The sequence below is a fragment of the Pyxicephalus adspersus genome, chromosome 11 (genome assembly GCF_032062135.1).
Source record: "Pyxicephalus adspersus chromosome 11, UCB_Pads_2.0, whole genome shotgun sequence".
Taxonomy (NCBI): Eukaryota; Metazoa; Chordata; class Amphibia; order Anura; family Pyxicephalidae; genus Pyxicephalus; species Pyxicephalus adspersus.
This window is the reverse complement of record NC_092868.1, coordinates 59,935,527-59,958,422: the sequence shown is the minus strand read 5'-3', so window position 1 is coordinate 59,958,422 and position 22,896 is coordinate 59,935,527. Positions and strand designations below refer to the sequence as shown.

Below are 22,896 nucleotides of genomic sequence, written 5' to 3'. Positions count from 1 at the left end.
AGATAAAGACTTCGGAGAGTTTCCAGCTTCTTTTTGTGGCACAAGATGCAGCCGGAATGTTCTTCCCATGATTCTTTTCTTTCATTTGCTAAGTGTGTTTGTGCGATGAATGTGTCACGCCGGAGCATTGTGTGAGAATATAAAGAGCCGCATGGATGCCGGTTTTGGTGGGAACTGCCTGAGTGCTGGGCTGCGCTCCCAGCGCTCCTATTCCCTGCTCCAACTGAATAACATTCTTAGCTGAATGCAGCCAATGTGACCTCACTGCTCTCATCCTCCATTGTTGTGTTCACTCCCCCTGCTGCTGGAAGCTCTCCGCTTTTCCCAGTCCCTTTCCAGTGTGGAGAATGAATTGCGGGATGCAGCACTCTGGACAGAGCCAGGCAGCCATACTTGTTCTGCGGACGCCCGCTCAGCGTCACTGCGAATGTGTGTGAGCGTCTCCGTCCTCCATCAGCCCTGCGAGCAGCATGTAGCAGAGACACGGCACAGGCACCTGGAGAAAACCTTCCCTGTGTTTCCGGAATCCAAGAATCTACATTATCCCCTTATCCCAAAATCTCCCCGTGCAAGGGATCTCATCATGGTTCTACCTTAGGACGGCGATTAGATTGTTATTTCAGTAAGTGCACTTTTTTAAGTCATAATTGTAATGTTTCTGAGGGATCATTGATGTGCATGACACGCTCAGCGCTGCGTAATATGTTGGCGCTATATAAATCCTGTTTATTAATAATAATAATAATAATAATATTATTAATGCTTGCTGTTCCCTATTTTCATAGCAGTATTCCTACACAGATCTATCAATCTTCTATCTATGGTATGCTATGTATTCGGCAGCCCTGCTGAGATTACAGGATAAGCCACAGAAATTGTTTGTTAGTTTTTTATTACTCTAAGAAAACAAAGCTTGAAATTGAAAAAGAAGCACAGCCTGCATTTACTTGTATGTTCAGTAAGCATCGATCTTGTGTGCGTATTCTACAAATATCGTTCTGCATACATTCTGTATGATTACAACCTATACATTAACACACATTGATTTTTGTATCCAGTAACAAGGCCAGTACACAGATATTGCAGATTACCTTTAATAAAGGAATTGCAGACCATTGGCTAATGTATTTGCAGGCCCCGGTGCAGCACATCTAATATGGGGCCCTCATATAGCCTATAGAGTATGGGGGCCCCGAGCTGTGTCGGCTGGATGTCCCATGTGTCCTGATCATCACCAATACACATTAAAAATGTTTCTGCTCATTCTCGTGTTTATCAAGTGAATAAAATATTTTATTGATATGTCATTTAGAATTTCATAAAGCATTAACGGAAGTCAGACATGAAATATTTCCATGTAAACGGAACCCCTGGCATAAATCCCTATAATTAGTAACATCTTCATCTTCTAGAAGACCATGGAGCTTGTGAATGTGGGGCCAATGTTTTCCAGGGTTCGCCCCACTGTCCAGGCCTGAACTACTAAAGCTCTCCAAGACTGGAAAACAGACTAATATGGGAGAACCTGGGTGATCCAGCTATCCTAGATTTCTTATTTGCTATTTTTTGGAAAAAGTTTTTAATTCTGGGCTAGATACATTCCAGGTTTGCTGGATGACCCCAGTTCTCCCATGCTGGTGCTGCCTTGGAGAGCTATGACAAATCAGGCCTTGTGTCTGCGCTGCTGGGTCCTTTCCCACCCCTTTGGAGCATAGGAGGGAGCTTGCACGTTTCCCCTCTAAAGGACTCCTAACGCTCCATACACCTGCTAGTTTAATGGGACATGACACAGTCCTGAGCAACCTACCTCTCATGCTCCAATGTGTATGCACAAGGCAGGACAGGGAATCTAGATGCATGTGGTTGATTTACACTTAAAAAAGGGTTTGCTGCCTACAGTTGTTACTTTGTATTTTTTGGGATTGTCCTGGAACTGGTAGCATTACCTCCTGGGGATTTTTCCTGGAATATACATTGATAAAGATATTCATTGCATTGGACCTCCATTATATCCAGCTCAATGTATCTGGAGCTATTCATCCACATCCACCAATCAGCGCTGTCCAGGTCCCCATCCAATAGGTGGCTGTCAGGAAAGTACCTACCTTCTTGTTGGTCTATCAGGCCTTTTGTGTCTATCAGTAGCTTTCACCCTGGTACAACTTTCCTATAAATTGTGAATGTTCAGCTGATGTAAAATGTTAATTGATAAAAAGCATTTACTGTGCGGTGAATGTTCTGCATTAGTTGTACTTGTTGTGTCCATTGAGGTGACGGAAGACCTATTACAATAAATTGAATTATTGATGTGTCTGTGACCTCAGTACAATCTACATCCAATCAAAGTTTGCTGAGCTGCTAACTATCCCATCTACATGCCGGCAAATCAAATTCTCCTAATAAGAGGGGAAAGGAATATTAATAAATCGGGGCCACTGTCTGCAGCATTCACAAGTTTCCTCTTGGCAAAGTCATTAAACTGTTTTCAGCATCGGCTGTCTGTGCTGTTCAGAAAGTGTGCGGCTTTACTTCTGAGGTTTGGATTTTAAAGTATGGCCTCTGGAAGTGATCTTTGTGGAAGATTGTGCAGCATTCTCCGTGCTCAATAATCCTCTCATGTAAACCTGTTTTTTATGTCCCTGGAGGGATTCTCTATAGATTTTCCATTTCATTTTAGTAGTGCTCTGATATTTCCAAATATAATTGCCCATAGCAGCCTGGTATTGTGCCGTAATACCCAGCAACCAATCACCAATGGCATTTTGTGCTCTTGCCTGCTCCAAACTGATCCAAGTGGAGATCTGGTTGCTAAAGGGTTGACGTACCTTGCATATCTTCATAGGATAAGCCAGCTCCTTCCACCAGTGTAGGTGTACAGAATTAATACTCACTGTAGAAATACAGCCAACCATTTAAAATATGTGTTACAGGAGCTTATTGTAAGTACATGTGCATAATTCAATTTATCTTTATTGACACACAAGTAGGTTTTATTCCCGCAGCAAATTCTCACAAATACCTTTTGATCCTGCCATTGAAGTTCACTAGATGCAGCTTCCTTTAATAAGGCTGGCAACATTTCTGACCTGCTCCTGAATTCAGCATTGATACTCCTGTTTAGGGTGTGCCTGCTTGCACTATTGTTAGAGAAGAAGATGTTAGAGGGGGCGTGGCCATTGGAATGTTACATGTCAATCAGCAGCTAGCCACTCCCTGTCCTGCCCACTGCCTTCTGGATTGGCAGCATTGCCTCTGTTACTGAACCCCTCCCACTGTGTTCTGCAGGGGAGGATCCAGAGACAAGTGGAGGAGGATTTGGTTCCCTCAGGGGAGGTATTATTTTATTTTATAAGGCTGTGCACCAATTATTTTTGGGAACCTCATGAAAGGTTAACATAAAAAAAAGGGAAGCGTGTGCTTGTTCTTCTGAGTTGGGTTCATGAATTCCCTGTATGCAGCTTACATATTTCCTATGTGTAGAATTATGCTGGGAGCTGAGATATAGTTGGACAGTATAAACCACCTATGGTTATTGATCTCCAGTGCAAAAATATTATCTGCAAGATGTCTCTCATGAGAAAAGAGAGGAAAAGGATGCAGACCCCATCAAATCTGTCACAGGTCTGTGGGGATTGCATTCCATGTGCTTTCCAAATTAGATGACAGATTGAGGAGTGTGTTGTACTGAAAATAGAAGAACCAAGGAGTTGTGAAGTCTTTATGTTTTATAGCAAGCCCTTCTAGTGACCCAGTGCATTCATTATAGTCATCCAGGAAAGCTTTGTATAACCCAAACTGGAGCTGTTTGTAACAGCAAGCTGGGCTGTGTGTATGCATTCTTGTGTCTCCTGTTTGTGATCTTTACATTGAAGTTCCCAGCTCCGCCCACTTCACTCATTGCAGAATTATATTACTTTCTCAGTATTATAGAAAATCCATGGCAGGGACATAACTTAGAAAAGGATATTCAGCTTGTCAACATACCAAGAAGAAAAACATTTCTTTGTAAAAACTTTTATTTCAATATAAAGTAACAACAACAATATTACCTGTATAAAAACATACAAAGTGAGCAATATCTTCTGTACAAACACCAAGGGTGATATGCAAATTGTCAACGCGTTTCGCAGATTAGAGTATCGGCTTCTTCAGGACAAGTCAGGAGATCTTCAATTTTAGTATATATTCATATGATCAATATAAATATCCACACATATATATTTATATATACAAAGAAAACACACACAAAAATTAACAATTAGTGTAACTTACAGAGATGCCCACAACTATCCAAACATCTCTTTCACACAATGGTTTTGGAAAATCGAGCAATAAAGGGCAACAAGGCATGGAACAACTCCAAAAGGCTCATATCAGCATTTTTATACAGCTAATATTGTTGTTACTTTATATTGAAATAAGCTTTTACAAAGCTTGTTCTTGTTCTTCTGCAATGGTTCTAATCTAGGGATGTGGCCTTCTGATAAGTTGGATAGAGGAATTTCCATATCTCTTCAGCTAATGATCAGAACATGAGGCTTGGTTGTACCGTCCCTTTAATTGGTGGTGATGGCAGGGCCTGGGTTATATAGCTCTGCATGCAGATTATTATCTTTTAGGAAAAGTAAAAAGAACATCAATTCCTGGGCTGGAAATTCAGCTGCGGCATTTGCTGACGTCTCATTTTTCCTTCCCGCAGCCTCATTTAGTGAGCATTTATTTGCTGTACAATAGCTTTGCTTCATTGACCTCGCACCTGCATTTTGTTGACCGCTCGTTTACTTGCATTGACTGTTAAAAGCCGCTTTTAGGAAGCAATGTTTCATTCTGCTAAATAGATATCGATCAGACCGGCAGGAAGATTGGCCAGGGCAGGGGCCGTATCTCTCTGGGAGATCCTGTTCAGCAGGACGTCAGCGCTGTAAATCGGATAACTGGACCTATATGTGGCCCCCGCACAGCCGCCTGATATCCAGGGGTGGGGGATCTTCTCTATTCTTGGATATAATGAGCCGGTGTCCTGATCACTTCTAATCATGTAAAAGTGCCATTGTTCTCCTATCTCTTTCTCTTCTCCCAGTTTATTCTTTCTCTTTGTGCTGCTTGATCTCCAATCTCTTCTTTCTTGTTCTATCTCTTCTTTCATTGATGACACGTTGTGTTTCACTGGGGGTGAAAGTGCAGCAGATAGCGGCGAATGCGGCCTTAGTCTGTTATGTTCCAGGCTTGCCAGGTGAAATGATTGAATTTTGTAGATGATGTCTCAATGTATTTGGAGGATATTCCCATCCACAATTCATTGTCCTGAAGGAGAAGCCGGAGCGTTGTCTGTAGCAATCAGTGTTGTGTTGACAATTGTTCACCTGTATCAATCTATGGGGAGCCTGCACCATGCAGGGGATGAATGCCAGAAATTTGGGGGGGTTCAGTGCCAGCAATAGATAGATAGAGATGTTTTACAGAATACAAGCTGGGAGGGCATCTCATACATATGTTTTGTATCCTAATTAAAGCTGAACAGGTGAAAAAGACACAAAGCAGCTTTGTCATTAGTATTACTTTAATTTTATTTTTAAATGCAAGCAGTGTAAGTGCCTTACTTGGTATCAGTTCATTGCAGCAAAGCTGAGAATGAGGAAGCAGAACAAGAAGCCAGTGGGGTGATTTGCAGTACAAGGAGCATTCTCATCACCGCGTAGTGCATCCGTCTCTGTCCAGGCACAGGTTGGGGGTCATGAACAGACCTGTCCCTTCCTCTGCCATGCATGACTGTTCTGTATTGCAGAGCTGTGTAAACCTTGAGACTGGATAAACAGAATATATATTACATCTATTTTATATGCGTTTTGTCTGTGTATTTATCTGTTTGCCTGGATTTCAGCTCTAACTATATATTTGCCAGATGAGATAAGAAATGATTGCCCTTGTGATGTGAACTTTGAAGGAGGAAGGAATGTGGTATCTCAGGAAGTAGTTATCACAGTTCTTGCATTGATAACTTTCCTCTCTGCAATGCTCAGCAATGAAGGGAAGCCCCTGGTGCTGGAGACCCCTCATCGTGTTTCTAATGCTTTGCCGATAGTGAGAACTTTCACACCCCTAATGGTGATAATTACTTCTAATTACCATCACACCCTCATAACATGAAATAATGAAATCCATGTGTCTGTCAGCCAGCACCACGATATATTCAGCATTCTCACTGGTAGAGCAAAGGTGATTATATTAGCAATAGCTTCAGACCCTTTGCATCATCCGGTTGCTTTGAGTATCGCAGATATGTTGCCCCGCGGCGGGTCAGTTCACATGAATGAACCCCTTGGAGTAATTCCTTTTCTCCTGCATTTATTATGTTATAATGTAATATGAGCAGCCATTAACCTCTGTGCAGCTTTCTGCTATAGAGCCCATGTCATGACGACTGCTGCCAGATATATAGAAGGTGATTGTGGAATCGATCAGATCCCTTTATACACCCCATGAATAAAATAATATTTATTATTATAGATTACCATAATGCAAATATACCAAAACACTGACCGACATGAAATAGACTCTGACCCAGTTCTGCAACATTGGTTCTGCTGGTCACAATATGGAAGTTGGGTAATAAAGAGAGAATCAATATGGACACCCTGACACCAGACCATTCATTACAATGATTAAACGTGTCATTTGGAAGAAGACATTTGGATGTGTTCTGTGAAAGTCATCCAAAATCAGCAGCTGTGATGTCAGCAGCTTCATCAGACTCCGAGCTGTCATTTAATTATCACTCTAACCTTTCCTTTTTTAAGTTGGTGACAGGGTCTCTTTACTGTACAAATGTGGAGATTCTTATTGCTGCAAGGTGAGGTTAAAGCAGGAGCAGCTGGGACATATAAAGCGAGATGAGAAGCACAATGTATGGATCAGAACCAGTACTGCTGAGATGGTCTGCAATCTCCTGAGTGCTCGGTGTCTCCCCCATAAATCTGCTTTTCTGTGGTCATTTCCGACGTAAAAGCTGCAGGTCTGGTCTGGTTATTGATCCTCAGGCTCACAGCTGGGTTATGATGTGATATTGAAGACTTGTAATGATTCCTCGCTCTCAGGAGGCCGGCAATGGATAATGAAGGTGAATTATTAACGAGCTTCTTAGGTATCACGGAAGTGGCCTCAGACTCATTCACATTGAGGTTACCATCATTAGTGTGTAATTTCACTTGCTTTATCTCAGAGGACACAAGACGTATAAGTAATGCACAGCTCAGGAAAGTCCACATTACAATAAGATGCCACATTTACATTGTTTCCAGCTTTTGGCTATACCAGTTTTCAAATGCTAGTAGTGTATGTATAGCAAACCTCACCTATTTTGATGGTTGGGATTGTTCTCACCTTGTATTGTACTTTTTGGATTATGTATCTTTTATTGCATCCAATGTGATACCCATATGTAAAGATTACTTATGTTAAATACAATTAGCCAAAAAAAAACATTCAGTTTGCACGCTTTTCCTTACCCATTACCATAAGGACAACAGATGATCCGAATACGATGGGATTTTGCCATTCCACCTCTAGAAGATCTGTGGATGCAAAGCACTGGTGTGGTGTTTGGGGTACCATAGGTTGTACTGGTCATGAGATAATTTCATCTCTAGAATCATATGAAGGGACAGGTAGTGTGTTGGCTTTAAAGATGGCGTCTATGGCTGACAAAGCATGCTGGGATATGGAGCTTTTATCTAATGGATTGTCATTTTAAAAAAAAATAGATGTACAGCGCTCAGCACATCAATTTACACAATAGAACCAAGGGTTGCATGGGCCCATTAACTGAGATTGGGGTAACTATAAGAAGAGGTTTGGATGCATGAATAACATCAGCTTCATTAACAAACCCTTGTATAGGAATTCATGCAAACCCCAGAAGCTGGAAGCTAACGAGCTGTGGGCTTCAAATTGCTGAATACCTCCTGCTGAGACAAGAAGGAGATTCAAATAACCACTTTAAAGGGTGCAAGGGAAATATTGCAGAATATCCAGGAAATGTAAGTCCCACTCTCATTGTACATTGATACCACAGATGTCACAGAATATGGTAAAGTGTACACATGGACAAAGTATAAAACCTCTGGAACAGCGACTTCTGGAGTCCAACTATGAGCACCACAAACAATGTCCTTCAACACATGCTTCAGCAATGTGAAGTTTGGAAATATGACTACTTAAATCTCAGCAGGAAATTAAATCTGAACATTGGCCAAGACTACTTTATTCCTTCTTTTTATATGTTGAATGGTGCAGGAAGAGAATATTTCTGTATTTCTGTGTGTGTCATTATTGGTGACCTCACAGAGAGGGCAGACAGATCCCCCCAAAGGGGTTTTACCAAACAATCACAATGTACTTTTCTCATAGAGTTTACAGGCATTTCTATACATATCCGCAGCTTCTACATGTTGTCATCATGCTTATTCATGGAAAGGCAAATTGTGTTTTCAGCTGGATTTTTCCTTTGGATGATGACGAGCTTTTGCACACACTGTGGCACTGACCTCCTGCAGAGCCTGGGAGCGGGTTTGTCAAGTCCTATTCAGTGGTGGAGACCTCCAGTGACCCCCCAGCTCTCTCTGCATTGAGGATAAGGGAAGGAACTGGCCACAGCCAACAATGATAGTATTGATAATTAATTACATTGCACAGCCAGACTTTGTGCAATGCTTCTCCTCAGGATAATGCTCTATTGACAATCATGTGCTTGCCTAAACCAGCTTGAAATCCCATTTGCATATTTGCTTTTCAACAAGCTGGAGGTTTCAAAACTTGGACAATAGAGGCAACCTAATTGGCAGAGCTTTTACTTGCCAAAAAGAGAAGAAAAAAAATATCCCTGCATTCAAAGGCCAAGCCATGAAATCTCCATTCCAGCCACTGACATAACGTGTGAATATATTCAGCTCTGTGTGGTGAGCCAAATTATTACTGACCCCATACACGTTATCAGCTAGGATAGTTGTCGGACCTCCGGGACTCGTACAGAGGGGTACGGTCACGGCTCCTTCTAGTCATGTGACTTCAGGGACCGTTCACAGAGTCCGTGCAGCCTGCAAGCTCTAGGTAGACCCATCGGTAACAGCTCCCATTGGCATTAAGGTATACACAGGAAGAGGAAATATATTGTATTTAACAGCTCTTCATCATTGTAATGCAATACTTTACTACCGGTATTAACTATAAAGCAAACAAGCAATATTTCTATTGGCCTAAAAGTATACGGTTTCCAAGCTTGACTGATTGGATTTTAAATCTGCTGTATAGCTTTATGAAAGGTTTTGTCTGCATTGGCATCATTTCAAGACATTTCACATCCTGGAATCGATGTAATTGGCTTGTGGTCTGCTGAATATCAAAAATGGATTGAAATTTGCATTATATAAGCAGTATTGGTCTTCAGGAGTAAGTGGGATAAACAAATTTATTCCATGTTCGTTCTCATCTCTCTCCAGATTTCAGGTGAAAATGATCCAAACCAATTCTTTTTTTGTTTATAACTTTTAAAAGATTTTCCACCCTCAAAATACCAAAATGCGGCTCCACCCTAAAACAGGATTAACCCTCCTTTAGTAAAAGGAGTTTGAAGAACAATCTCAGTTTTCAGCTTTCACTGTTTTTGAACTTTTTTTCACTTTCAGTTTGCATACTTGTTTTTTTTTCACCCTGTAATTTTCCATTCAAGCAGCAAATAGCAGAAGAATAAAAGACGTCTTGTTTTCCTGGGCTTCATAAATACCCCTTAAGTGTTCGGTGTCTCTTGTTTCTTTCATTTTCCAGTAACTAAATGCTTTCCTAGTAGATATATACGTGAACGGCTCTTTGCCTTTTGTTGGCATCAGAGCGCAGGGCAGGGCTGTGTCCCTGTCGGGTGCCATCTGGGTCCATGCAGCTCTAACTATCAGGCCAAGGTCTCAGGCATATCTGATCAATAGATACGTGCTTTATCTGGGATAAAATGTACTGAAACCTATTAGAGAAAAGCTGTCTGACTCTATGTTCTTATTCCAGCATTCCCGGAGGATTGATCTTAATTAATTGGATATTTTTATCCTTCCAGAGGCGAGCGCTTTGTGATCAGTGTCTGCCCGGTTAGGTTCGGAAGCGTTTGTAGGACAGAGCTCCTGGGAAGCTTTGTTTCTTTCAAATAAAAAGCGCAGACGATTTGGCCTTTTGCAAAGGCTGCGTAAGTTTTTCTACACAAGGAGGATAAAAAATACTTTCAGTAAAAGAATTTCTGATATTTGGTGCACTGCTGACTTTTTTCAGTTCACACCTCCCAAGGCTTGCAGCAGCTGAAGTGGAGGAAACCTTAAACCCTATTGTGCTCGGTTTATATGTGAAGAATTGAAGTGAAGCTCCAGAGGAGAAAACATCCCTCTATTAGGTCGGCGGGATAAAAATGGCGACCTTTCTAGCAGATCCTGGCCTGGTCCTGTTCTGTAAAAAATAAAAATTTCCTTTCAGTATTCCTGTAGCTGATTTGCAATGAGAAATTTGCTATAACTGTACGGAGCATGTTATATTTCTTTCAGTTTGCTTGTGCAATCCTTGTGCAGCCCTCAACTCAAACGTGAACAGCACTCAAAAAGTAAAGGTTTCCTGTGTCATAGGGAACATCAAGAAATGTTATTGGCATCTATGCAGTATCCTGGAAAAATACTTTAAACTGTACAGAAATGCCAATGTTTTATTTTTGTAATTGATATGCTATCATGCAAAGAAGCTGCATGGAGATGTAAAACAAATTACACACCAGGGACCCATTTGTCATCTACGCAGTACCCTGGAAATATACTATAAACTATCAGCAGGCTTCCTAATCCATGGAGTCATACCTGGATATCTGCAGTGTAAGATCACCTAAGGCACTGGTACCTCTGACTGCTTTTGTTACCAGACTGGAGGTGAAATCTTGTGATTATTGTGCTGCTAACTAGAGACTGTTCTCCTTTCTAGAGACCTGAACAGCAAGGACCTCACTGCTTCTGCTTCATTTATACTATAGATCTGTTTTCTCTAACTTTCCTGGGTCTTCTTCATCATTCCCCCACCAGTGATCAATGGATCAATTATAATTGTTACAATGTTTATGAAACATGACCTTCAAAGGACCAATAATCAATTGATATTTATCATAAAGATGTATTGGCACATCACACCCACAGTCTCTGCAGCAGAAATCTTACAGCATGCTTACTGGCTGGGACTTGTAGTACTCCTGTCATAGTTCATTACATTGGCTTTTCATGGATGGCAAAGGGGCAATTCTATTTCTTTACAGTATGTAGGCCCATAACGGATGTCCATTGTTTGCTTGGATATTAATGGTGTTTCTTTCATTATGGTCTCCTCTAAATATCATTTACTGATATCAAAAAGAACATTTCTTGAGTTCAATTCATATATCTAACAGGAAATCATCATCTTGATGTAAAAATGATGAATTCCCTTCATAGGAATCCCCTTTTAGCCTCTCTGCAGCCGGTAGTGGCCAATTTCTTAATGTTCTTTTCTTCTGGTAAATGTCATTTTCAGCTTTTTCTGTCATATTTTGGGCACAATTGATAATGTTTTTGCTCTTTTCTTGCACAGCCGTACCTTCAAACATCCCTTTCATTCTCTTTGTGATGCTGTGTTGGCTGTGTAGAGGTCAGGAAGAGCGCAGGGATAAAAATACCCTGTATAAAGAAAATAGCAGATTTCACCTGATACCGTCTAACTTGTAATTCTATCCAATTTCAGGATATCGAGTGTTCCTGGCCTCCGTATCTCTGCCTCCTGTCTGCTTGATTCTGATACCTGGGACAGATGGAGCGATGAATGTGACCACATTATGCACAGTGAACATGATGATATGGATGTAGATGCTGGAAAGTAAATCATCCTCTGTCCTGTGACATATAAACTCCTTATGGTTATATCAGAGGAATAAAGAATGGAGCGTGTTCTGTGGGGATCTGATAATGGGTGCAGATTCTAAATACTATAATATTTTAGGTAAAAAAAAGTTGGGTTACCCTATAACCAAGGGGAATTTTATGGCATCTATCAAAATGGTACTCTGTTACTATATCCAATCTTTATTACCATATGTATTTGTTTTATTATTACCATTCTCTGTTAGTATATATTGTAGCGCAATGAATAAAGATTGGGTAGGCTTCATTACAAGAAATAGAAATAAATCCCTTTGGGTATAGGGTAACCCATCTATCTTTTCCCCCTAAATATTTTTTCTGCTTATAAATGGAAAACAGATCCATCTGGTTATGGAGGAATTAGATCATAACAATGTTTGGGAGGCTGCAGTTTCTATGGGCAGCACAATACCTAATTAATTATAATAAACCTGAATGTTTTTTTATCTATACAGAGATGCCAATGTTCTATTTTTGTAATTGATATGTTTACATGCAAAGAAGCTGCCTGGAGAATATAAAACAAATTACACACCATGGACCTTTTTGATACTATCATCTGCTTGACCTGCCTTCTCTGTCTTTTAGTTTGAAAGTCAGTTAATCATAAACATTATTCTGAATCATCAGTAATAATTTATTGCTGATGTGTGAGAAATCACTTTATGATCAGCAATTTATTAAGTGGTGTAGGGGTTGAGTTCTAGGCTACCATGATTGTGCTAAGGGGTGAGTTCTAGGCTACCATGATTGTGCTAAGGGGTGAGTTCTAGGCTACCATGATTGTGCTAAGCTACCATGATTGTGCTAAGGGGTGAGTTCTAGGCTACCATGATTGTGCTAAGGGGTGAGTTCTAGGCTACCATGATTGTGCTAAGGGGTGAGTTTTAGGCTACTATATTTGTGCTGTGAAGGATGAGTTCTAGGCTACCATGATTGTGCTAAGGGCTGAGTTCTAGGCTACTATATTTGTGCTGTGAGGGATGAGTTCCAGGCTACTATGATTGTGAGGAATAGGTTCTGTATTATTGTTACGCCACTGGTGAGGGCTGAGGTCTAGACTACAGTTCCAGCCAATGTTTCATGACTGCTATCTCTGGCCCTATAATCCAGGTGCAGTATCTGCAGCAGGGCGTCCTATTGTGTGTGTGTAATGCTTTACATGCTGTTCCTCTGATAATGTTCTGTCGCAGTGCTCTTGGCTTGTAGCTCCTCTAATCCAGCCTGCGATTTCTTCCTTTCTGCCTCATTTGTTTGGAGCTCTCCCTGTCTCTCTGCTGCACCTCCCTCCGCTGCCTTCCACAGGCCATTAATTCATTTACATTTCACGCTCTTACTTTCACATTGCATTATCCTTTCATAGCATGTAATGTGGCACTCTGCATGCATGGCTGGAACGGGAAATGTTTCTGTACATTTCATTATTTTCTCATCCGTTTGCAGATACAGAGATCGCTGTGCTTCTCCCACAACTGCTGGAGTTCTGGCATCCAGAAGCAGAATGTTTGTTCCTCTTCTACTAGCTTGTAAAAGCCAAAATATCCAAATGTCTTAAAGAGCAATTACAATTTTCAGAAACTAAAGAGTGCAAAAAAGAGCCCAGGTCTGCCCAGCTAGGGGAGAGGTGAGATTTCAGTTTTTGTTGGTGCTGGACAATTATACTTTGGAGAAATGGTAACATCATTTCTAGCAAAAACTGGCACCATTTTATTTCAGCGAATCAAAAGTTTAGTAAGTAGTAAAGTAAAATAAAGTTAATGATAATGCATGCAAGTAGTTGGAGAGAGAATATGGTTGGTTGCTGTACGTAGCATTCAGTGTTTTTCTTAGGCCTGCATAAATATGGCCCCGCAGATCCCCATACGTTTAAAAATAATGCCCCCGCTTTAAGTGTTCTGTTCACAATGCTCCACTCAATCGGGCAGTTATTATTCAGTAGACTAATGGGAGAGACGCTCTCTGGTCCTGTCCATTCCATGGTGAAGTCAGCAAATCATCATACCGCTAAGTGATCAATACGCCATCCATAATACCGCACTGCGCGGCTTTGCTGGACTTGGCAACCACTCAAGCAAATGCTAGAAATGCCCAGGGCTTGCATCCCGTTACTGTTTCAGGGCCCCTAGGAGTTGCCGGTAGGTTCCCAGAAGCAATAAATCCTGCTGTCCTGTTTTTACCACTGATGTGAACTAGAATGAGGGGTTCTTGCTTTGAAAATGGGGTGCGTTTGCTCTGTGCACATCCTCAGAAGAACAGCAAGCCCCTGCAAACCTCAAATGGGTTTCTTCAGCCATTTTCTAGCAAGTATTTTCAATCCTAGACCAGATCCATTTCAGGTTTGCTGGATCACCCAGATTCACTGATGAAAGTGTATGCTCTCCAGCCTTGGAGTCATTGACCCAGAACAAGCATTTAACAAGCAAAGTTAGAATATTTATTGCTTACAACTGATCTGATAGAGGATGGGATTATTTGATTCAGCGGCTGTTTTGTTTGATGTCTTTCTGAGGTTTGTCTGTGTAACGTTTCTGTGCTGGCTGTACCCAGCTTTGTGATTCCTTCTTATAGATATAATTATTATTATTTTTTCTGCATTCACTCGGATGTAATAAGTAATTCCTGGATGACCGTGAAATGCAGCAGAATGGGCTCAGGACTAATTATTTTAATTGAAGTTGCCTGTTTTTATTCACGGAGAGCAGAATCAATGTCAATATGTGTCATCATATAATAAAAATCTGTATTTAGTAGATAAATCATTGCTGAATGGAGAGTAAAACATAACAAATTGTCAGTATTCTGTAAACCTTCTGATTTTACTTTTATAAGTGTGATGGAATGATTCTGTAATACAAATCTGATTCTGCAATAAGCATGGTATATCAGGTAGAATATTATGTTGTGCACAGATACTAGATTTTCCAGATCCGTTCCAGGTTTGCTGTATCACCCAAGTTCACTGATGAAAGTATCTTCTCCAGCCTTGGAGAGCTTTAATACATCGGGCCCTCTGTATGAGGCTGGCTCAGATGTGTGAGGTTCCTTTGTTTACATGTATAAGGCTATGTGTGATTTTGCCTGCAATCATGATGTTCTGAGTGATAATACATCACCTCCAATATTATATTCAGCTTTCACTGAAGATGTATAAATTAAGAGAGGTCAATCAGTAAGCATGCAAAGGTTGTATTTAAGGAAAAACCTTTGAAAATCCAAGCATTCCCATCTGTCTCCTTTGTTTTTGCCGCTCCAGTTCTGAGACACATTTATTGTTATTGCTCCTGAAACAAAAGGCATGCTTGCCATCCCCACTTTTCTCTTCTGCATTCATCATTTTAGCATCTCAGCACTTCCCCGTCACAAGTTATTAGGATTTTCCCAGATCGGGAGCTTACAGTGTGCTGATTCTTCCAGGAGTGACACGGGGACACATTACTTCATGTGACTGTCTGTGATCCCAGGAACAGCTGATGCCGACACCAAGATGTGCACTTTATAATTCTCAGCTGCTCCCTCGCTGTCATGAAGTCTCTTCTACTTTAGTAGGGGGTTATCATTGTTCCCGTTACATATTCTCTAACACGTGTCCATTCTTGGAATTTATACTTCACAATGGTGGCTTTAAATGACGTTCAGTTCTCAGGGTGTGAGAAGATGTGATGAAGTAGAGTGCGCCTGGCCACACATAATACAATACGGTCCAATGAATTCATAACATTTGTGTGTTTGCATGAAACATTCTACAGATAGCTGCATACAGTGTGACTTTACAATCTCCTATGGCCTAAGTCTTTAATAAACCTTGGAATCTATACAAACGTTATAAAGTCACATTGTCACAATGATTACATCTTACAATTACTTCTTTTAACTAATTTCTAAAATTTAGATTTTAAGATTATTTTTTTGTTGGTACCTGAAGGTTATACTTGCTATCTCAGGAATTCACAAATAGGTGTGTGGTGGGGGCTAGCCTTCTGTTTTTGGTTTGTGAGTGAAAACCCTAATGTGTGGAGGAAACCAATGCAAACTTTGGGAAAATATACAATGCAGATCATGGCCCCAAACCTGGGACCCCACTGCTGCAATAGAGAAACATAAGCTATGCATGTAACAGAGCGGCAGAAGATCATTACAGAGGAATGTGGCCATACAGGTAGGATAAACATTGATACTGAAAGGGCGTGTGTGCTGGAGTGTACAATAAATTGCTGCATAGATACTGTGTGCTGCATGTGTGCTGGAGTTCAGATTCACTGATATGGGGAATATTGGGGACTGAGCTAAGTGTATTAAAGTGCAGATCTCACTGGAGGCAAGAATATTGGGAGTAATATGTGTGAACTAAAATGTAGATCTGACATCAGATCTGGAGATCTTACCAGTGGTCGGGTTCAAGTAATGAATGACAAATCTCGCAGGTGGAATGGGTCTTATTTATGAAAGCTCTCCAAGGCTGGAGAGGATACACTTTCATCGGTGAAGCTGGGTGATCCAGCAACGGATCTGGTCAGGATTTAAAACACTTGCTAGCAAATAACAAATGATTTTAAAGAAATCCATTCCAGGTTTGCTGGATCACCCAGCTTCACTGATGAAAGTTTATCCTCTCCAGCCTTGGAGAGCTTTCATAAATCAGGCCCAGTGAATTCTTCACACCAGCAGATCTCACTAAGGCAGTATTCCCCCTCAAAATTATTTTAGGCAGGGTGGGAAGGAGCTGTAGGCGGGTGGTGGCCCCTATATTGTGACCCAACTTTTTAGTAACTACCTATAAACAGAAGGTGATTACTGAAAAGTGCTGGGTGGTGCACCCGGTGAGAACATTTCATTGGCATGTATACCTGTATATTGGGGGTGAGTTGTGTGTGTACTGGGGTGCAGATATCACCGGTGACACAGATAACATATTGTATTGGAAATCTTATAATTGACAAAGCTGCTGTAGAACACAGTGATCTCTTCAGTCTCTATAACATCCACTGAATACTTCAAAAACAGATTTTGGTGGACTGACCATCCAAGGTTTATGGCATATAAGCAGCATGATAGTGTGCTGTGCTGGTATATTGATTGCTGACATATTGTGTTGTATTGCAGGCAATGGTGTGTATTAACACAATCACATTATATTTCCTAAACATAATGAAATTACAACATTTTAACATTTTATTTTAAAGTCAGGAGTTTGGGGTTCTGGATATAACATTGTGTGGAGTGAAATAAAACAACAGCAGTGGAAGCTCTGCCAAGGGAAGGCTTACAATCTAGAAGAAGGAACTGACATAATGACAGAGATTTGGCAGCCGATAACAATGTAGTAATGGAAGCAATCATGGAATATCAGATGGTGTATGAGAGATGCTATGAATCAAAGCTGGATTCCTTTCTGGAAAGATGAGCTTGGAGGGTTTGTCTAATGAGTTAGAGTCTTGGAAAAGCCTGATTGCATATAGAATGAATATCGAGGGTGTCATTGAGAAATGATTACAAGAGAGGAAGAGAGCTTCAAAAAAGGGGAGAAGCACAAGACAATTCTTGCAGGGGTAATTAAATGGTAACCAGAGAGGAAAAAGGGAGCAGCATGAGAGAGAAATGTGGAATAAAGTTGTTTGTGAGTCATGTGATGTGAGTCATGTGACCTGCAGAAGTTCTGAACCCTACCAGGAGGCGGTAAGCACATGGCTTTGTAGGTGTGTTGTACTATACATGTCTCATGAGCACAAAGTCAGCATAAGTCAGTTATTGTCAATAGTTGTTTTTTTATTTTTAATGCATAGATATTGTTAATTAGACATTGTGCAGCTCACCACTATGTAAATGTAAATCACCTATGTAAGTGTGGCACCTTTGATGTCACATATTGATCCAGTACCATGGACAGCTCAAAGATAATCAGGACTGGTTTCACATGTTCCCTAGCATTGTATTATTCTGCAGGTTTCCATGTGTTCGCTGGTCATTATATCTGTTTACCATTTGGCATTTATTTCCTGGCATGTGCTGTGATGACTCTGGATGACGTTACACTGTGACATCTGTCCAATCAATCCGTTCATTTCCTTTATTTTTACCCGATGCTTGAAGGAGTCATAGAAAAGAAATCTGTAGCTTCCTGGTAACATGTGGAGGGTCATCGGGGTATATTACTTCTTCATAATGATCGTCACAGGTGCTTCACACATTCCAAAAGAATATTTGTATTTAGTGGCGGTGAATGGATTAGTAGATGCCAAAGTCTTTACAGATTTGTGAGAAAATTCCACAAGTGTCTGTTCAATGAAGGCAGCAATGTAGAAGGGCGTATAAACTGGCAGTGATAACACACAATGCTTGGCAGAAATATTAGCAGGTGGTGCCTGCCAATCACCCAGATTTCATGTATACTTCATGGGGGATGGGAGTGCAGAAATGATTTTTTTTCTGGAGAGCCATTTTATATCTCCCTGTAGGTTGTATATTATATATAAAATATTAAATCCTGACATGATGGGTTGTAGTAGTATGTCAGTGTTCTCCCCAGCTCCTTTTAGCTGGGTGCACCACACGGCAATTTTCATTTACCTCCCGGCACTTTTCAGTAACCACCCTGCACTTTTTGGGTGGTTACCGAAGAGTTGGGTCACAATACAGGGGTTGCCACCCACCTACAATTTCCTCTAACCCAGCTTGAAAAAAATCCTGGGTTGAACACTGGTATGTTATATATTTAGCACAAACAAAACTTTTTGTTTGGTGTCCTTGCTACAAAGTTCTGTCCTCCGTCACCCCTCTTCTCTGTGGTGAAGCCGTCCTCACTTCCCTCTCCATCATGGTAACCGCTCCCCGTCATCCCTCCTCTATTCCATGGTACAGGAACCCCCGGTCATTGCTCTTCTTCTAAGTATTGTCCTTCTGTAACCTCCTTTTCTGCCACAGAACTGTCATTTTGTCACTCCTGTCCTCTTCAATGCCACCGCCGTCACCCCTCTTCTACATGGTACAACCATTCTTTTCTCCATGGTGCAATTATCCCTTTGTCACCCTTCTACATCTGGTGCCCCCTCTCTGTCCCCTATCTCTTGGTGTTCCTTATTCATCCAGATACCGTGTGGTAAGGTTCTTATACCACCCATTCATAGTTCCCTATGGCTGTTTCATCTCACCCGACGATAGTAACTCCTCTCCTCCATGCCATATCCGTGTATGATATTATCCCGTGTGAGTGGGTCCATTTTCTGTTCTCTCTCATTGCTGACCTGATTCTTGGTTGTGTTCTGCTTATTACCTGGGTTCTGCTCTCATTGTACCATTTCATCCACTTACTACAACGTGCAATCATATAAAAAGCCCGTGTACCATAATCAGACGCTGTATAAACGGCAGCATTAAAGTGCTTTCCCTGACTGAAGTGGATTAAATAAACTTGCAATTACAATCACTGCTGTATCAACATGGCTTTTCAGAGCAGCAGTTGTCCCTACATAGGAAAACGTTCTGCTTTTTCATCGCTTGCAATGACTGAATTGTTGCTGCTGAATTCAGATCCTAATTGGACCTTTATGTAGAAAACATTTACTGGAGCTTGTGATGTGTTTATTCATGTTCAGCAATTGCCATACTTTCAGATGGCTGCATTTTATAAATGGTGCTGCTGTCAGAGCTGATTATTAGCAAGATGTGGAGGAGAGCCGCTTTTGGGGTGTGGGAAACCTATTCTTACATTTTTTCTTATACGTGTAGCTGGCACTTGCTGGGTTCCGTTTCTCTGGAGCATAATATAGACAGCTGTCCTGGGTGCTCGTCCCCAATATTGGTGGAAATGATGATTATTGAAGAGGCTTTGGGGCAGCAAGTGAAAGCTGCCAGTGTGTGGCCAATTCTGTCCAGTAAACCTCCATTTATTTTCCTTCATTTTTGTATTTTGTAATTCATTGTAGTTAGTTAGTGTTGTGAGCATACTGAACTATTTGTCTGCTGAATCCCTGCTAGGTTGGGTTCTGTGCCAGGCTGTATTCCTTAATGGTTCACTGCAACTCCAGAATCAAAGTTAAGGGCTGAATCCTATAACACAGTCCAATATTGAGGGCAGCCGATGGTAATATTAAACACAGGGTGCTCCTGTATTCAAATGTAAAAAAATAAAAATTGAAGTAAGAGGTTGGAATCATTAGGCACCGCCATTTGTTACACCTAATAGGAAGTGGTGCAGGTAGTTGTATTTGTGCTCTGTTTACCTGTGGCTTACATCTCCTCATAATGGGCACAGCTGGTGTACAGTCACGGCCTTATTCTACTCGGACTGTTACCTCAGCATTCAACATTAGCATTTAAAGAGGACCTATACTCAAAAACGAAAAAAAGAAACAAAAACACACTTACCTTCAACACCCGCAGGGCAGTCCGATCACTCCGGGGGTCTCCGGCATCTGGTCCCGCGTCGTCCCAACATCCATCCTGGAGCCAGCACTCCGGGCTCCGCCAACTTCATCTTCTTTTCCGGGTTCTCCATCCTACGTCACCCAACCCAGGCGCAAGATTGGGTAAAGTAGGATGAAAAAAAATTTGCCGATCTCACTGCGCATGTGTTTTTTCAGCAAAAAGGCTGCTTCTGCGAGATGCTCGGGCATGCGTAGAAGGAGCCTGACCTAGGTATCCCGGGAGGCTTTGCACTCCCATTCATTTTTGACCGCCTAGGCTACAATTTTTATGTTACGAAAAAGGGTTCTCCACCCTTTATGTAAAGTGAAAATTCTGAGTATAGGTACGTCTTAACAGTCCTTTTCTGAAATTCCCATTCTTTCCTATAGGCCAGTCTACACCACGTTTGTAGTAGGAACGGTTTCAGTATTTAGGAGAATACTCCTTAAAGCACAGAGATCTCTTCAATCTTTCAGCATCCCTGTACATAGCACCACTTATCTCTTCTTCTCCTTACCAGAGGTTTGCCATTATTCTTCTAGACTGGTAGAACAGCGGGCAGTTGTATAGCGCCCCCTCTGTCTGACTCAGTATGGCCCTCTAATGGTCAGTGTTATAAATGGCGGTGAGATCTTCTGATTATAGACTGATGAAGCTTCCATTTCCTAGATGTAGCGATAACCTCGCTGCATGACTGAAGATTGATTCACAGCATGTTCCAGCATTTGGTGTAGCTGGATTGGGGTATGATTAATGGAAGGATATGGTGGAAAGTCACTGGATTGGGGTAATGTGATTGACGGGTTTTATCTCTTCCTGCAGAATTTACTAATAATCAGCAAGAAAATGTACAGCCCATTTCTCATGATAATTCCCAAATCCTCTTAATTGTGACTTCAGAACTATTCTGCGTTCAGGCTTTTCATAAAAATACCCTGGGCGTCCTTCCAGCTGCTGTCACTCCATCACAGACCTGAGGTTTGTATTTATGTACATGTCTCTACAGGCTTTACACAATTTATTATTGGTTTGATAGAAAAGAAAAATCAGAGCAAAATAAAATATAGACCTGTGGCCTGAAAAATATAAATATATAAAATATCCTCACTGAGCTCTGAAAATACACACACTGTGGAGAAATTCATCCTCCGCTATCACAAAGCATTGAAATCACAACTCATCTTCCTTTCATTCCATCTGATATAAACATAGAGCTGGTTCTGGAATTCAAACTGACTGTAACCCGACATTGTGATTTGTGAGAATGAATTTCTCCACAGTACAGCTAGATGGACAGTGAGGGTTCTGTCTGTAAATAATATGGACACAGGTGCACTTTATTCTCCACATTTTCTGCATTATTTTCCTATTCTTTATAACAATTCCAATCAGAAACATGGAACTGCTACTGGTGATTGTATCAGGGTTTCTGTGTTTTGATGATTTTTGTCAGGATAACCTGCGTCTGCTCTCTGCACCCGTTATTGGCCATCACTGGGGTGAAGAACCTTCTGCCAATGTCAGTCCACTGATTGTTCCGGCCCTGACTTTTCAATATTCACACACCAGAGGTGATATAATGCAAGCTCAGGGAAAATCCAAGGACGTTACCATTGCCTTTCCCTGTTTCTTTTTATTCATGGCCTTTTATTATGCTGGAAAAACAAGCTCTGTCTATGTTTTGTGTCCATCAACAGGAACTCTGCTAACAATTCTGTTTCATTCACTGCTTATATTCAATGTCATATCATATAGTATTGTACAATAACATGCAGTTAGGTTAATTGGCTTCCCTGCAAAAATGGACTGTGTTAATGATATAACCAGTTTGTGAGCCACTTGAAAGTTAAAGTGCCATATTATGTCAGTACTATATAAACACAGAATATTAATAATGAAGTTCAGCAGGCTCTTGGTTGGGACTACAGCCTCCCATCTGTTCTGAACTTAACAGTTGTCCAGGTTTGCTGGATCTCCCAGGTTTACCCATGATAACTCATCTTCCCCAGTCTTGGAGAGCTTTAATAAATCAGTATAAACAGTGATGGCTCTTGACTGCAGTGTCAGTCAGTCATTCACCTGTTCCTAGACACCCCCACATTGCTGAAGGCCATGCGTACAAAGCCCCCTCCATAAGACATGGGGTCACCAGTTTGGTGAGGAGGAATATAAGTGTCCTGCACAGAGCTCTGACCCCAACCATACTGAATGCCTTTGGGATGAATTAGAATGGTAAGCCAGGTCTTCTCATCTAACATCAGTAGGGTGTAACCTCACCAATAGGGGCCAATTCCCCACCATCTATACCTTACCTCACCAATAGGGGGCAAATCCCCGCCATCTGCACCTGACTTCACCAATAGGGGGCAAATCCCCGCCATCTGTACCTGACCTCACCAATAGGGGGCAAATCCCCACCATCAATACCTTACCTCACCAATAGGGGGAAAATCCCCGCCATCTGCACCTGACTTCACCAATAGGGGGCAAATCCCCGCCATCTGTACCTGACCTCACCAATGGGGGCAAATTCCGC

At 41.3% G+C, this 22,896-nt stretch overlaps 1 protein-coding gene across 1 annotated transcript in view; it reads left to right on the top strand.

Moving 5' to 3' along the window:
* The first annotated feature begins 216 nt into the window (after positions 1-216).
* ARHGAP32 (Rho GTPase activating protein 32) overlaps positions 217-22,896 on the top strand; it is a 111,697-nt gene continuing 89,017 nt past the window's right edge. The window contains exon 1 of the mRNA XM_072427039.1: positions 217-622. The gene's annotated coding sequence lies outside the window, so the exon portion shown is untranslated. The remainder of the gene's footprint in view (positions 623-22,896) is intronic.